At 44.2% G+C, this 16,881-nt stretch overlaps 1 protein-coding gene across 1 annotated transcript in view; it reads left to right on the top strand.

Moving 5' to 3' along the window:
* The window catches only part of LOC126427382 (uncharacterized), a 420,537-nt gene extending 408,811 nt beyond the window's left edge, over positions 1–11,726 (top strand). The window contains exon 19 of the mRNA XM_050089736.1: positions 11,055–11,726. The gene's annotated coding sequence lies outside the window, so the exon portion shown is untranslated. The remainder of the gene's footprint in view (positions 1–11,054) is intronic.
* Positions 11,727–16,881: the final 5,155 nt, after the last annotated feature.

The following is a 16,881-nucleotide window of genomic DNA, read 5'->3' as shown; positions in this document are numbered from 1 at the left end:
GGCTCCTTAAGACTACTATTTGTTCCCCAATTTGAAGAAATGGCTGGCGGGGCAAAGATTTTATTCAAACAAGAGGTGATTGCAGCAACTAATAGCTATTTTGCAGACTTGGACAATTACTACTATTCGGAAGGGATCAACAAATTAGAACAGCGTTGCACGGAGTGTATAAGTCGCAAAGGAGACTATTTCGAAAAATAAAAAAGGTTTACCCCAAACACATAAGTAGATTTTATTTTTGCACGGACTTTTCAAACGCCCCTCGTATTGCAGCAGTAGCAGCATTGGCATTGGTGCTGTTCATCATCTCCTTAGAAGTGTTGATCTGTACAGTCGGCACCTACATCCCAGGACTACTGCAGTTCAAAATCGACACCTGTTAGCATTATGGTTACAGAGCTGCAAAACATCATAGAAATATCAAGTTGCACTGGCTGCACTCGCCTAAGCACAGAACTGTACGGCAGGCTGGGATCGCTGATAGCATTGTAGACGCCATTTGTCCACAGCGTTCTCCAATGGTAGCGTCAGGCACAGTCGTTAGGGATATTGAATGATGATTTCGACAAAGCCCTTAGAACCTCAAAATTAATATAAGAGGCGATGAAAAAGTTTCCGTTTGAGGGAGTTTGCAGCAGCGTATATGTCATGCAGCACTACTCCAATGCTGGTATATAAGCAGTGACATGTAGCATTTGTGTCTTTCCCACGTACGTGCAGTAAATGTGGAAACGTGAACTATCGCAATATAAATAAAAAAAGTGTCCAAACAGGACAAAAGTACTGTTTTCTGCCCCTGCCCCTGCCCCCCCTCCCCCTCCCAGCTACCCGCGCAGTCTAACATACTGCTTCCCGAGCGGGAAGCTGTGCTGGCCCGCGGCACGAATCCGCCGGGCAGATTTGTGTCGAGGTCTGGTGTGCGGCCGGCCTGTGGATGGTTTTTAAGCAGTTTTCCATCTGCCTCTGAAAATGCGGGCTGGTTCCCTTTATTCCGCCTCAGTTATACTATGTAGGCAATTGCTGCACAAACACTGTCTCCAAGTACGAGTACACCGTAATTACTTTACCTCGCAAACATTTGGGGTTACACTCCTCTGGTATGAGACGTTCCCAGTGGGGACCAAATCGCACAATAACCCTGGGTGCAGTGTGGGTGGTGGTGGGGGTGAGTGGACTGCTGTAGTCTGTTTTGGGGTTTTGAACCACTGAGGGGTACTGTGGGGACGAAACCTCTTCGTCGTTTCTGGTCCCCTGTTCAACACACAATAAACTGTTATTCTTGTATTGGTTGCTGAAGGACAAACACTGTCATCCATTGCAGAAGAAAGACTTTGTGTGGGCCAGTATGTCTGTCGAAAACTAGTGTTGTGGAATTGTATAACAAAGGGTGCTGCTGCTTTGTGATAACGCACGTCTCCTATATCGTAAGATGGAAGTTATGCCCAACTCACATGTGCGGCCCCAGAGCACCTGCCCTATAGTCCTGATCTCTCCCTGTGCGATTATCATGCCTTCCGACCCTTGAAAAAGTCTCGAAGGGTCGACGTTGCTATTAGATAAGAATGTGCAGCAGGCAATTATGGACTTCTTCATGCAGCAGGACACGGTGTTTTGCCAAACAGGTATCTTCAACCTTGTCCATAAGTGGGATGATTGCCTCAATGCTCAAGGCGATCTTGCCTCATTGGCGTACCGGTTCTGGACTGTATAGCATTCTAATGAAAACTTTTCGACCATCCTTGTGGCAGGAGATGCCAAAGTATGTACCAGATGGTTATAATTAAACTTTCCCCATTTTACACGTTATAACACGGAAACTAATTACTGTTCAAGAGCCAGACTTGGTAGCATTAATGTCAAGGCCATGGGGAAGCGAAATAATGCAGAATCAACTCAATTGAAATACTTTCAATGTGCTGCTACGTTACATCATAGCACTACATACTGGTACCATTTCTGCTACAAAAGGGGCTCAATATGGCGACCACCAGAGTCCAGAAGAGTCTCAAAATGCAGGATTGCATTCTGCACAGCAGAACGCAGCATGTCCGCAGGTATACTGGCTACCTCTCTTGATTTTCTGAGCTTCATATCAGCCCATGTGTGAATGCGTAAATCCTTCCTCCAGATAGCACCTCAACCAGAAATCACAGGGAGTGAGATCAGGTAATCATGCCGGCCAAGCATTGGGAAACAATCGGTTGATAATTCGATCGATTCCAAATGTGTTTCGGAGAAGCACGTAAACTTCACAACTGATGTCGTCGGGGCCGCATGTTGCATGAAAACTGTCGAGTTCAATGCATCTGCCTCCTGTAAGGCGGCTATGACATGCTGGCGAAGTATATCGCAGTAATACTGGTCAGTCATCTGAACCGCGCGCCGCGGAATTTGAATCCGCGCCACACGTCACGGACGTCGACGAACCCTAGAGGTCTCTGGACCATCGCGCCGTAAGCTGTAGCGACGCGCGCGCCTCCTGGCCCACAATTTGTGTGAGGGCGCCACAGTGGAACACATGGTCCCAGCGGCCAATAGCGGCGCCCCCGATAGAGTATTTAAGCGCCTGCCTCTCGCTCAGCCAGCGAGACTAATCGTTGCGTGTGTCTCGACAACAGACAGCGTGTTTACCGTTCTTTGTTTTCATTAGTAGTGGACGTCTCGGATTCGTTTGGTTGTCTCTGTCACTCCATTGCTTCTTGCGTGTTGTTGTCGTAAGGTCTCTCTCGATCGTCCGTCGTCGTTTCATGTCCATCCTTTCTGTCAGTTTGTTTGTTTGTTCGCTGGCCGCTCTCCGTTTGGTCCTGCGGCGCTTTCCGGGCCACCCCGCGACAGTTTCGGTCGCGGTTGCAACAAATCACACTGCACGTTTTTGGTCCACGAGCACCGCCAACCTGTTCAGAAAAGAATGGGACAATGATGAAGGTCGCCGTGAAGCCACACCGTGCAGCAACACATTCACCTTATAGAGGAACTTTATGCACAGTGACTGGAGCTGAAGATCCCCACACTCAGCAATTGTGTGTGTTCACCTCCCCCATCAGAGGAAAATGAGCTTCAGCTGTCCATAGGGTGGTCCACAGCCAGTGCTCTTCAACTTCAATCCTTGTGAGAACGTGGAGAGCAAAGTAGTCGTGTGTCCTGTGGTGCAAGCTGCTGTACGATATGGATCCTGTACTGATACTATTCGAGAATGGTTCGAAGCACCTTCCACACAGTGGATGTCCAACTGTTGTGACACAGCACACTTCCTGTCTCACGATCAGGAATTGCGTGCAGCATTGTCCCCATAGCAACAGCGGCTTCATCAATCACCTGTGGTGCAACCTGTCGTTGGCCTCTTCTCGGAGCAACGCCCAGTTCTCCAGTTGATTTTAACTTCATCAGACTTTGCACAGCAGGCAAAGGAGGCGATGGTGAGTGTTCATCGGAGGTGAGGGTATTATCTGGAGTGCCCGAGGGAAGTGTGGTAGGTCCGCTGTTGTTTTCTATCTACATAAATGATCTTTTGGATAGGGTGGATAGCAATGTGCGGCTGTTTGCTGATGATGCTGTGGTGTACGGCAAGGTGTCGTCGATGAGTGACTTTAGGAGGATACAGGATGACTTGGACAGGATTTGTGATTGGTGTAAAGAATGGCAGCTAACTCTAAATATAGATAAATGTAAATTAGTGCAGATGAATAGGAAAAAGAATTCTGTAATGTTTGAATACTCCATTAGTAGTGTAGAGCTTGACACAGTCACATCGATTAAATATTTGGGCGTAACATTGCAGAGTGATATGACGTGGGTCAAGCATGTAATGGCAGTTGTGGGGAAGGCGGATAGTCGTCTTCGGTTAATTGGTACAATTTTGGGAAGATGTGGTTCATCTGCAAAGGAGACTGCCTGTAAAACACTAATACGACCTATTCTTGAGTACTGCTCGAGAGTTTGGGATCCCTATCAGGTCGCATTGAGGGAGGACTTAGAAGCAATACAGAGGCGGGCTGCTAGATTTGTTACTGGTAGGTTTGATCATCACGCGAGTTACGGAAATGCTTCAGGAACTCGGGTGGGAGTCTCTAGAGGAAAGGAGGCGTTCTTTTCGTGAATCGCAACTTAGTAAATTTAGAGAACCAGCATTTGAGGCTGACTGCAGTACAATTTTACAGCCACCAACTTATATTTCGCGGAAAGACCACAAAGATAAGATAAGAGAGATTAGGGCTCTTACAAGGGCATATAGGCAATCATTTTTCCCTCGTTCTGTTTGGGAGTGGAACAGGGAGAGAAGATGCTAGTTGTGGTACGAGGTACCCTCCGCCACGCACCGTATGGTGGATTGCGGAGTATGTATGTAGATGTATATGAAGAGGACCCCTGTGTAATCCTTTCAGCTGGCGATATTCTCGAAGACTGTTGTTTTGATAACACAGCTTTTCCAGTAATAGCTCCTTTTGTCCAAGCTCATGTTGACATGTCCACAAGTGCACTGCAACTGGTTAGGTCTGTCAGGCTATGAATCGTGATGACAGATCACGCCGCCTGGCGGCCATAATTCTAACTGGACAGTGTTGATGTGATGCATGGAAATAGTGCACCTCATACTCTGTACATTAATACTATTGGTACTCATACGGTAATTAGTTTCCGTGTTATAATGTGTTAAATAGGGAAAGTTAATTATAACCAGCCAGTATTTCTAATCTGTACAGTAGGCCCCTTGATGCTTACAAATTAGCCAAGTGATCATGATGTTGATTCCGGTTATGACTCCTAAATTGTTCGTACAGCACAACTACTTCTGCACGCGTACTCCTCGGATGGTCGTGTAGCACTTGGTGAAGGGTACCCTGTAGAGCTATCAGTTGTTCCCTTTCCTGTTCCACTCGCAGAGGCAAAACTGAGTGCCTATATGCTTCCTCAGTAGCCCAAACTTTTCTTACATTGTTCCTGCAAAATGCACTTTGACAGCAATTGAATCATTCTGCTGACACCCATCAAACACCAATAAAGCTTCACAAAAAGAATGTCGTCTCCCCTCAAAGGATTTCCATTTCAGTTCACAAAACATTTCCATAATACTCGCATAGTAATCAAACCTACCAGTAATAGGCGTTGCTGTCACTTGTGTATCAGAGCTCTTGCTGCTCTGACGATACAAAACATGCAAAAGTGTGTGTCACAGTTCCCACTACGCTATTGGCATTAAAATGGCATAGATCACCTACAAATACCCACCCAGACAGATCCAAGCTAGAATTATGTACCACCTGCATGACACTTTTCGAGAAATGATTCGATATTCAAATGAGTTTTCATGGTGCGCTACACGTAAAATAAAACGGACGCACATTGATTGTTATGGTGGACATGTACGCTCATAGGTCGTCATTGTTACTGTCATGGTCTCATGGGTCGCTCATTGTTCACTGATTAGGTGGTCGCTCCTGCAATGGTAATCTTTCTATGACTCGCTTCCAAGAGAGTACACACTAATAAACCACAGACACCGCAATTGTGGTCTAGTGGCTAGCGTTGCTGCCTCTGGACCATGGGGTCCCGGGTTAAATCCCTGACCGGGTTGGGTATTTTCTCTGTCCAGGGACTGGGTCTTTGTTTTGTCATAATCATCATCATCATCATCAGTCGTGACAGTGGCTAGGTTGGACTGTGTAAAAAAATTGGACTGTGACAGAATTTGGGCTTTGTATGGGCGCTGATAACAACACAGTTGAGCGCCCCACAAACCAAACATCATCAACATTATCGTCATCAATAACCCACGGAGAATGTAACACGAGCGTATTGGGAGCATTTAGGAACTTGTTCATCTCAGTTTTGTTAACATTATCACAGTGCTCTACTTATTTACGAGGGTGAGTCAAATGAAAACCTTAAATATATTTTTAAATATTATTTACTGTCCAGAAGTGGTACAAACCTGCATCACTATTCAACGTAATCTGCCCCACACTCAACGCAAGTCCTCCAGCGCTTACAAAGTGCATAATTCCTTTAGAAAAAAAATTGTTTTGGTAGTCCGCGCAACCACTCTTGCACCGCGTGGCGTACCTCTTCATCAGAACGGAACTTCTTTCCTCCCATTGCGTCTTTGTGAGTGGTCCAAACATATGGAAATCACTTGGGGCAAGGTGTGGTAAGTATGGTGGATGAGGAAGACACTCAAAATGCAGGTCTGTGATTGTTGCAACTGTTGTACGGGCAGTGTGGGGCCTTGCATTGTCATGTTGCAAAAGGACACCTGCTGACGGCAATCCACGTCGCTTTGATTTGATTGCAGGCTGCAGATGATTTTTTGGGAGATATGCGTATGATGCACTGGTGACAGTGGTCCCTCTAGACACGTAATGCTCCAAAATGACGCCTTTTTCGTCCCAAAAGAGAGTCAGCATAACCTTCCCTGCTGATGGTTCTGTTCGAATCTCCTTTGATTTTTGTGACGAGGAATGGCGCCGTTCCTTGCTCGCTCTCTTTGTTTCCGGTTGGTAGAAGTGAACCCAGATTTCGTCCCGAGTAACGATTCTTGCAAGGAAGCCATCACCTTCTCGTTCAAAGCGCCGAAGAAGTTCTTCACAAGCATCAACTCGTCATTCTCTCATTTCAGGAGTCATCTGCCGTGGCACCCATCTTGCAGATACTTTGTGAAACTGGAGCTCATCGTGCACAATGTAGTGTGCCGACCCATGACTAATCTGTAAACATGCTGCAGTGTCATTCAGTGTCACTCGGCGGTGTTCCTTCACTATGGCTTCAGCCGCTGCAATGTTCTGTGGAGTCACAACTCGCTGCGCCTGGCCTGGACGAGGAGCATCTTCCACTGAAGTCACACCATTTGCGAACTTCCTACTCCATTCGTAGACTTGCTGCTGTGACAAACATGCATCATCGTACTGAACCTTCATTCGTCGGTAAATTTTAATAGGTTTCATACCTTCACTACGCAAAAACCTAATAACAGAACGCTGTCCCTCCCTGGTGCAAGTCGCAAGTGGGGCGGCCATCTTTACACTGATACTGTGACGGTATGTGTGCATCTGCACTACGCTGTCACCTACAGGCCATTTTGCACGCTGTTTGTAGCACACTTACCAACTTACAGGAAAACGGCGCGAAATTTCGATTTGATATCACAAATGTAAGGTTTTCATATGATTCACTTCGTATTTACGATTCGTGAAATGATTTCAATTTCCAAGTTCTTTGTTGTGCGTGTCTGTGTGCTGATGGCGGTAGTATGTTAATAATGTTTCATTTTTTGGAAGACAAAATGGATTTTTGCCATCGCGAAACATATTACTATTTTATCAGCCTGCAGACAGCGAACAGATATTAATAGTCAGAGAGGTGCACTGCACTACATCATGTCAAAGTGCCTTACAACAATAATTACAGCAATGTGTACCATCATTTTTTAAATAGAGTAGCTCTGCTACTTATGTTCCGTATCACAATAAGCGCATAGTCCTCGAATAGAGAGGCTCTAGTAATAGAAGGAGAAAAATCAGAGAGATTGAGAAAAATTATTGTTGCTAATATATCGTTTCACTACCGAGTACAGACATTGAATTAATGATGAAACTCTCATAGCTGGGAAGGAAGGAGGAACTTCGTCTGTATTGGCCCAGTGGCCTCGGCATATGAGAACAATAGTTGCTTTGTTCCAGAATTCACTCTGTGGTTTGGTGACCTTGCATTGTATCCAGGGGTGGGGATGGGAGGAGAGGAGAGGGGGCTTTTCTTATCGCTGACCTTCACATGTGAGGAGAAATAGCCCCTTTGTCTTCTTACTGGTGCTGATACCATACTGATAAACATATCAATTTGAGGTAAAGCACCCCAGGTCCAGAAATGATGACTGATTCGAAAGTTATAATCAAATTTGTTACCTGCGATAGTGGAATTTTCCTACTGTTAGTTCTTTGTTTTTCATATTTTGAGATGGGGCAGTATGGAGGAAAGCAAAACAGTGCTGTAAATATGGTCTCTAAAATGCATACCTTAAGAACTGTGAGCACTTTTTCATCGTCTCTGCTGTGAAACACATCTTCTGCTGAACAGGTGCTCATAGTTCCTAAAGTAGGCATCTTAAAGCCCATTGCACATTTTTCTTGTTTTGTCCCTTCCAATATATGGAAAGCAAAGAGCTTGTAGTAGAAGAGGTCTACTGGCAAGAGGTATCAGAAATATTTTTGCTTATAAGTTTCGACTCAGTCACTTCCTGACCAGGGTCTTTTACTTCAGATTGATACATCTACTCTTCTCCATTACCCCTGAATGTCTGTAACATCATCAGTACCACTCTGAATACTGGTGAGTCAGGCACACCTGGGCAATTATGTTATCTGAAAAAGGACGATTAAGAAAGAAACCCAATCGTATGATGTAGAGCGAGGAGTTTTACATTCCGTTAATAAGAGCGGAAAGATGACAGGACTGGGAAACTACAAACATATAGCACAGTATTACATGACTGGACTTAGTGTTTTTTCTCCTCTTTTAAATTAAGCTTTAGTTACAAATACTAGATTGAAATAGTAACTTCAGCATCAGTTCTTTAATGTACTTATATATATAGAATTTTTGTCCTGTTTTTAGTTAATGTAGCTATTTCTGAATGATAAAAAAATGTAATAGAGTACTTTCATAAGTGAACATTCTACACATCGTCATTTTTGTTATCTTCTGTGTGAAGAATATGTGATCATGGTTGTGACGTTCAGGTGTCACCAGAAGGTGGCACTGGTGACGAAATACACTGCTTGACAATTGCTAAGGAACACAGTATGTACTGTGGTATATTTATACGAAAAATGGTACAGAGTTCACCACATGGGAAAGCAAGGTAACAGGCATAAAGTTCGTGTTTGACGCAGGTGAGACTGCCAACTTAATGATGGATATTCGACTCTCAGTAAGGAATATCCCCTCCTCATGCACTGATCAAATTGCTGAGGAGCCCTTGGTGGATGGATCCTGTCCCATTCCTCTCTCGAGGCGGTTTTCAGCTCCTGGCAGGTTCATTGAGGGGGTAATCGCTGAGAAACGCATCTGCCAAGAGAATCCGAGGCATGCTCTAAAGGTTTCAGGCCATCCACAGGTTCAATATCTTCACTTTCCAGTGTGTCTGAGACCTCAGCAGTCCTGTTTGGGTGGGCATTGTCATCCATAAACAAAGTCAGAACCTACCACATCCTAAACAGATGACCACGATCCAGAATAAATTTCCTGCAGTGCCACTGTGCTGTAATGGTACCTTGTGCAAAATATACAGCGGTGTTCTGCCATTGTGCATAAATAACGACCAGGCCACCCTGGTGACGTTCATGAACATTCTGTGGTGTGTAACATGTATCTCTCTCTCTCTCCCTCTGCACTAATTAGTGGCCAGAATTACTTGCCACAGTGAAGCAGGATTCGTCGGAGAACGTGACTCTGGGGCGCCTTGCCAAGTTCACACAGCTCCTCCTGTCGGTGGTTCGAGTCCTCCCTCTGGCATAGATGAGTGTATTGTCGTTAGTGTAAGTTAGACTAAGCAGTGTGTAAGCCTAGGGACCAATGACCTCAGCAGTTTGGTCCCACAGGAACTTACAACAAATTTCCAATAATTTTCAACGTACTTCCTCCAACAAACTCTTTGTCGATGATGGTGTAGTCAAAGCGAGATGCATTTAGCTAGCTTCCGAGCATAGAAATCTGCTTGATTTAATGCCACAAAATGGTTCTGGCAGACACACATGCACCAATAACAGCTGTGAGGTCTGCAGTGATACACCCAACAGGGATGAGGAGTCTGTCTGTTTCCATCACGAGGGCTTTGTATCCACCCTCTTTCAGTGGCGTGGTCCCTCTATGACTGTGGTGTCACCGCCAGACACCACACTTGCTAGGTGGTAGCCTTTAAATCGGCCGCGGTCCGTTAGTATACGTCAGACCCGCGTGTCGCCACTATCAGCGATTGCAGACCGAGCGCCGCCACACGGCAGGTCTAGAGAGACTTCCTAGCACTCACACCAGTTGTACAGCCGACTTTGCTAGCGATGGTTCACTGACAAATTACGCTCTCATTTGCCGAGACGATAGTTAGCATAGCCTTCAGCTACGTCATTTGCTACGACCTAGCAAGGCGCCATTACCAGTTACTATTGATGCTGTAAAACATGTACCGTCAAGAGCGATGTTCACCAATTATGGATTAAAGTTAAGTATTCCAGCAGCTACTTACTATTTTTGCTAGTCTCATTACCTTGTCCTGTTCCAGACCTCTCGCCAGCCTGCGTGAGCTTAAACGCGTGCCTTTCGGCTTCCTGTCCTAGTGGGTTGGCTGTCTTGCCAATCCACAACAATGACCACCGGCCTTTTCCAATGATGGCAAGATGTCACTTTTGGACACATCCATCACTGTGGCAACACTAGTGACTCTTTGACCAGCTTCAAGCCGACCAGCTTCTCATCAGCGATCGTAAGCACTCAAATCATGTCTTGCAGACATGTTGTCACACCACACGGATTGTCAGCTAATCCGTTCCACAACCACCTTCGTCAGACTCCGTACAGCACGAACTGTCAAATACATACAGAACATTCATATATAGGCTTCACTGCAGTTAACACGTCCTGCCCACTACATGTCCTTTTACTGTCGTTGGTCCCGGCGGAGGTTCGAGTCCTCCCTCGGGCATGGATGTGTGTTTGTCCCTAGGATAATTTAGGTTAGGTCGTGTGTAAGCTTAGGGACTGATGGCCTTAGCAGTTAAGTTCCATAAGATTTCACACACATTTATTTTTTACTGCCATTGGCTGGGTGCTACGCAGCAATTTTTGGTTGTAATGTAGCAACTTGCATTTGTTCCTTAGCGAGTGGCACTTCTTTCTTACCAATTGTCAAGCAGTGTAAATATAATTTTGCAGACCAGTGGGCAGTGTTTCCTGCTTAATAATATTCTTACCATGTTCTGCCAAGCACCGATGGAAGATACAGTTAATGATATTTTACTTATCACCTCGAAAAAATAAAGGTGTGTGATTAATTTATTGTTTGTTCACAGGTATGTGTCTGCTTTCCTGGCACACACTGAAAGCCCAACAATACTAGAGCTTCCAAAAGAAAATGGCAGTGTCTGCTAATAAAGTGCAGTATTGTGTGGTAGTTGGTTTCTTGCATTGCTTCATGCTGAACTGGTGGAAGTGTGTGTCCGCGATGTACCAACATCTGGTTCAGATGCTTCCAGTGTAGTCAAACAAGACTGAATGTCGATGAATGAAGAGGCAGGCTGTCTTCCTGTAAATAACCTGAAATGCCAAGAGAAGTGGAGGCTATAATAAATCAAGATCTTACATAACTTCTTTAAGTTACAGAAACTTACGACACCATTTTATTTTTCAGCAATTGGATGTATTTTCTTCCTCATAAGGGCATCCGGCCACCCCTTAAAAATTAACATGCCACATCCGATTAACAATCACACCCTGCAAGTCGGGATTAATGCTTGGAAAGACAGAGAGAGACATGTCCTTTCTTCCTCATATACATAATCTGATTAACGTTTTTGAATATTTACACAATGTTCTACAGTCTGGTCAAGTTCTGGTGTACGTAAAGCTAGTAGAGTTTTTGTATAGATATTTTTATGTCACCATGTTACACTACGAAAATTAGTATTCCTATAAATCTGCAACAAAACATAAAATATAGCTTTCTCTCAGTTTTATTTTATAAAAAGCAAAATTGTCACATATGGAAATTTCCCTTATATTTGTTTTATTTACCAAACTACATTATGCTTGATTTATGACATTGCTCAGCTTCTGTATTTTTTAAATACAACTTATTTATTTTGTCACTTTCGTAAATATATTTTATTTCCATAATATTCTTTAAATATCTTCGTGTGTGAAACACATCAACTTGGATTTTTATTTTTCAAAGCAGAAATGTTAACAGAATTAAACTGAGTCACAGAATGTTCTGAATGTCTCAGAAAGAATAGGCCACGGATATACCATGTATTTCTGACGCCAAAACCCATCATTAGTTCTTCAACAATGCAGAGTTCACAAGTGTCTTTGATATCAATGTTTTGAACATTGAGCTCATACCCACAAAGTTTGGTTGGATAAACTGTGGCTATTTACTGTGGAAAGCGTTTATGATCGTTTACTGAATTTGAAGCAATACAAATAGAAAGTATCACCAGCTGCGACATAGTTACATATATGAACATTGATCCAATATCATCAAATGTTTATTAATCCAGTATTTGATCACAATATCAATTCTTTTGCCGTTTCCCGGTTTCAGTCAGTAATGACCATCCTCAGATCTATAATATAAAAATATATACAACTAGTGAGCCGTGTGCTTTTCAACACAATACAGCATTACGTATCACAATATACGATCATACAACCAGGGAAATTTACAGATAAAACACAATTAGACATACCTTTTCTACACCATGTCCTAAAGTGATAAGGCCGTAAAGGTATCGTCAAAACCTATAAGTATACTCACAAGGGAACCTCCCCATCGCACCCCCCTCAGATTTAGTTATAAGTTGGCACAGTGGATAGGCCTTGAAAAACTGTACACAGATCAATCGAGAAAACAGGAAGAAGTTGTGTGTGGAACTATAAAAAAATAAGCAAAATATACAAACTGAGTACGATAACCAGTTTGGACAAGAAGAGAATAGAAGCTTTCGAAATGAGGTGCTACAGAAGAATGCTGAAGATAAGGTGGGTAGATCACGTAACTAATGAGGAGGTATTGAATAGGATTGGGGAGAAGAGAAGTTTGTGGCACAACTTGACTAGAAGAAGGGATCGGTTGGTAGGACATGTTTTGAGGCATCAAGGGATCACAAATTTAGCATTGGAGGGCAGCGTGGAGGGTAAAAATCGTAGAGGGAGACCAAGAGATGAATACACTAAGCAGATTCAGAAGGATGTAGGTTGCAATAGGTACTGGGAGATGAAGAAGCTTGCACAGGATAGAGTAGCATGGAGAGCTGCATCAAACCAGTCTCAGGACTGAAGATAACAACAACAACAACAACAAACTGAGTAGTCCACAAGCAAGATATGCAACATCAAGGACATTGTGACCTCACGAGCGCCGTGGTCCCGTGGTTAGCGTGAAGAGCTGGGGAACGAGAGGTCCCGGGCTCAAATCTTCCCTCGAGTAAAAGATTTACTTATTTTATTTTCGCAAGGTTATGATCTGTCCGTTCGTTCATTGGCGTCTCTGTTCACTGTAATAAGTTTAGTGTCTGTGTTTTGCGACCGCACCGCAAAACCGTGCGACTAGTAGACGAAAGGACGTGCCTCTCCAATGGGAACCGAAAACATCTGATCGCAAGGTCATAGGTCAACCGAATCCTCCACAGGAAAACACGTCTGATATATTCTATACGACACTGGTGACGGCATGTGCGTCACATGACAGGAATATGTTGTCGACCCACCTAACTTGTACACTTGGCGAATGGGTAAAACAATTATTCTACCTTGCCCGATTTAGATTTTCTTGTGGATGTAATAATCACTCCCAAAAAAGTGATGAAAACATAAGAGTTTGTCACATAAACTGCAACAAATGAATGCAACAGTTTCACAGTCGCACAGTTTTCCCCGTGCTCTGTCAAAACATATGTTTCTCATACAACGTCCCCATACTACGGTGCAGTTACGTCGCATCGGACGAACAGATAATAATTGTCTGAAAATAAAAAATTAAACTTTTCACTCGAGGGGAGACTTGAACCAAGGACCTCTCGTTCAACAGCTCCTCACGCTAACCACGAGACCACGACGCTCTGGGTTTCAGATGCCCCTAGATGTTGCCTATGTTGGACATGCACTACTCAGTTTGTATATTTTGCTTATTTTTTTCATAGTTCCACGCAACTTCTTCCTGTTTTCTCGATTGCTCTGTGTTCAGTTTTTCAAGGCCTATCCACTGTGCCAACTTATACCTAAATCTGAGGGGGGTGCGATGGGGAGGTTCCCTTGTCAGCACAGCATCGTCACATAGATCTAAAATAAGGTGTAGAATCTGCCACGTCGTCCACACAGTCATTTTTGCAACTGGCTACTGGAGTGCAGTAGCTACCAGAAATATGTTTGCCTGCATCTTATTTAGATGTCGCTACTGTGGGCTTCGATGTAGTCATCATTTACGTAAGAAACATAATCTGATAAAAATACACTACTGGCCATTAAAATTACTACGCCAAGAAGAAATGCAGACGATAAACGGGTATTCATTGGACAAATATATTATACTAGAACTGACATGCGATTACATTTTCACGCAATTTGGGTGCATAGATACTGAGAAATCAGTACGCAGAACAACCACCTCTGGCCGCAATAACGGCCTTGATACGCCTGGGCATTGAGTCAAACAGAGATTGGATGGCGTGTACAGGTACAGCTGCCCATTCAGCTTCAACACGATACCACAGTTCATCAGGAGTAGTGACTGGTGTATTGTGACGAGCCAGTTCCTCGGCCACCATTGACCAGACGTTTTCAATTGGGGAGAGATCTGGAGAATGTGCTGGCCAGGGCAGCAGTCGAATATTTTCTGTACCCAGAAAGGTCCGTACAGGACCTCCAACATGCGGTCGTGCATTATCCTGCTGAAATGTAGGGTTTCACAGGGATCGAATGAAGGGTAGAGCCACGGGTCGTAACACATCTGAAATGTAACTTCCACTGTTCAAAGTGACGTCAATGTGAACAAGAGGTGACAGAGACGTGTAACCAGTGGCACCCCATACCATCACGCCAGGTGATACGCCAGTACGGCGATGACGAATACACGCTTCCAATGTGCGTTCACTGCGATGTCGCCAAACACGGATGCGGCCATCATGATGCTGTAAACAGAACCTGGATTCATCCGAAAAAATGACGTTTTGCCATTCGTGCACCCAGGTTCGTCGTAGAGTACACCATCGCAGGCGCTCCTTTCTGTGATGCAGCGTCAAGGGTAACCGCAGCCACGGTCTCCGAGCTGATAGTCCGTGCTGCTGCAAACGTCGTCGAACTGTCCGTGCAGATGGTGGTTGTGTTGCAATCGTCCCCAGATGTTGACTCAGGGATCGAGACGTGGCTGCACGATCCGTTACACCCATGCGCATAACATGCCTGTCATCTCGACTGCTAGTGATACGAGGGGGTTGGGATCCAGCACGGCGTTCCGTATTACCCTCCTGAACCCACCTATTCCATATTCTGCTAACAGTCATTGGATCTCGACCAACGCGAGCAGCAATGTCGCGATACGATAAACCGCAATCGCGATAGACTAAAATCCGACCTTTATCAAAGTCGGAAACGTGATGGTATGCATTTCTCCTCCTTACACGAGGCATCACAACAACGTTTCACCAGGCAACGCCGGTCAACTGCTGTTTGTGTATGAGAAATCGATTGGAAACTTTCCTCATGTCAGCACGTTGTATGTGTCGCCACCAGCGCCAACCTTGTGTGAACGCTCTGAAAAGCTAATCATTTGCATATCACAGCATCTTCTTCCTGTTGGTCACATTTCATGTCTGTAGCACGTCATCTTCGTGGTGTAGCAATTTTAATGGCCAGTAGTGTACATTAGGTCACACACCTGTAAGCAGACTTTTAAATATTGATAACTATTATAGAAACCAATTGTGATACAGTAAATGACGAGTACAGTTACCCATATAGAATTATTAAAAGGAAATATATAAAGATAATCTCTTTCACAGGTAATTTATAGGTTGCTACAGGCAGCTTTGGGCAATGACGGACTGATAAAAACAGTTTTAGACGGTTATGTAGAAGGGAAAAGGAAGCGAGAAAGGTAGAAATTCCAGATACTGGATGACAAGATGGACGGTACAACATACAGCAGCCTTAAGAAGGAAGCAATGGATCGCAGAAAATGGAGAGGCAAAGGACCTGCTAATATAGCAGATAACTGATGATGATGACAGGCAATGTATTGCGTATATTAATTTTTGACGGTAAATGCACCATAAAATTGTCAGACCTAAAATGGCAGCTGAAATGTCAACAGAGCTCCGTACATGAAGAACCACCAGCTGATGCTCTTACGTGTTTCTTACGACATCGTGAACATTAGCCAATCGCCATTCATTTCTCGCACAGCCGTGAGAAGCAGGTAGTTTAGATGACTTCCTTAGCTGCCTAATCACTGTGGACCAGAGGGGATGTATCACTATGATCCCCACACAAATGAGCAAAGAAAGTAGTAGAAAATAATGAATTCACCACTGCCAAGAAAGGCAGTCCATATTTGGGCAAGGTAATTTTGAGTGTTTTGTTATAGGGTCGCTGTGATGCGATACTAGCATATTATGCCATGTTCATGAGGGGCAAACCGTCAGAGGAGCATGCTACCAAAATCTAATGGAGGTGTGTGTTTTGCTTCACGACAATGCTCCAGCTCATCTTACACACGACAGAATCACAGCTGCCATTTATTTGGGCCATCAGAATTAGATTAATAGGAAAATCCCCCACTAGCATGATCTACACAGTTAGTTGACATAAGTCATGGGATAATGATAGGCACATGTACAGATGGCTGTGGTATCACGTACACGAGGTGTAAAAGGCCAGTGCATTGGCAGAGCTGTCATTTGTACTCAGATGATTCACGTGAAAAAGTTTTCGTGTGATTGTGGCCGCATGACAGTTGGAGCTAGACACACGGGACATTCCATTTCAGAAACTATTATGAATTCAATATTCCGAGATCAACAGTGTCAAGAGTGTGCCGAGAACATCAAATTTCATGCACTACCTTTCACCGCGGGCATCACAGTGGCTGACAGCCTTTACTTACGACCGAGAAAGGTAGCA

This window comes from Schistocerca serialis, chromosome 11 (genome assembly GCF_023864345.2).
Source record: "Schistocerca serialis cubense isolate TAMUIC-IGC-003099 chromosome 11, iqSchSeri2.2, whole genome shotgun sequence".
NCBI lineage: Eukaryota > Metazoa > Arthropoda > Insecta > Orthoptera > Acrididae > Schistocerca > Schistocerca serialis.
The sequence above is the reverse complement of the archived record's forward strand: the minus strand, read 5'-3'. Positions and strand labels throughout refer to the sequence as shown.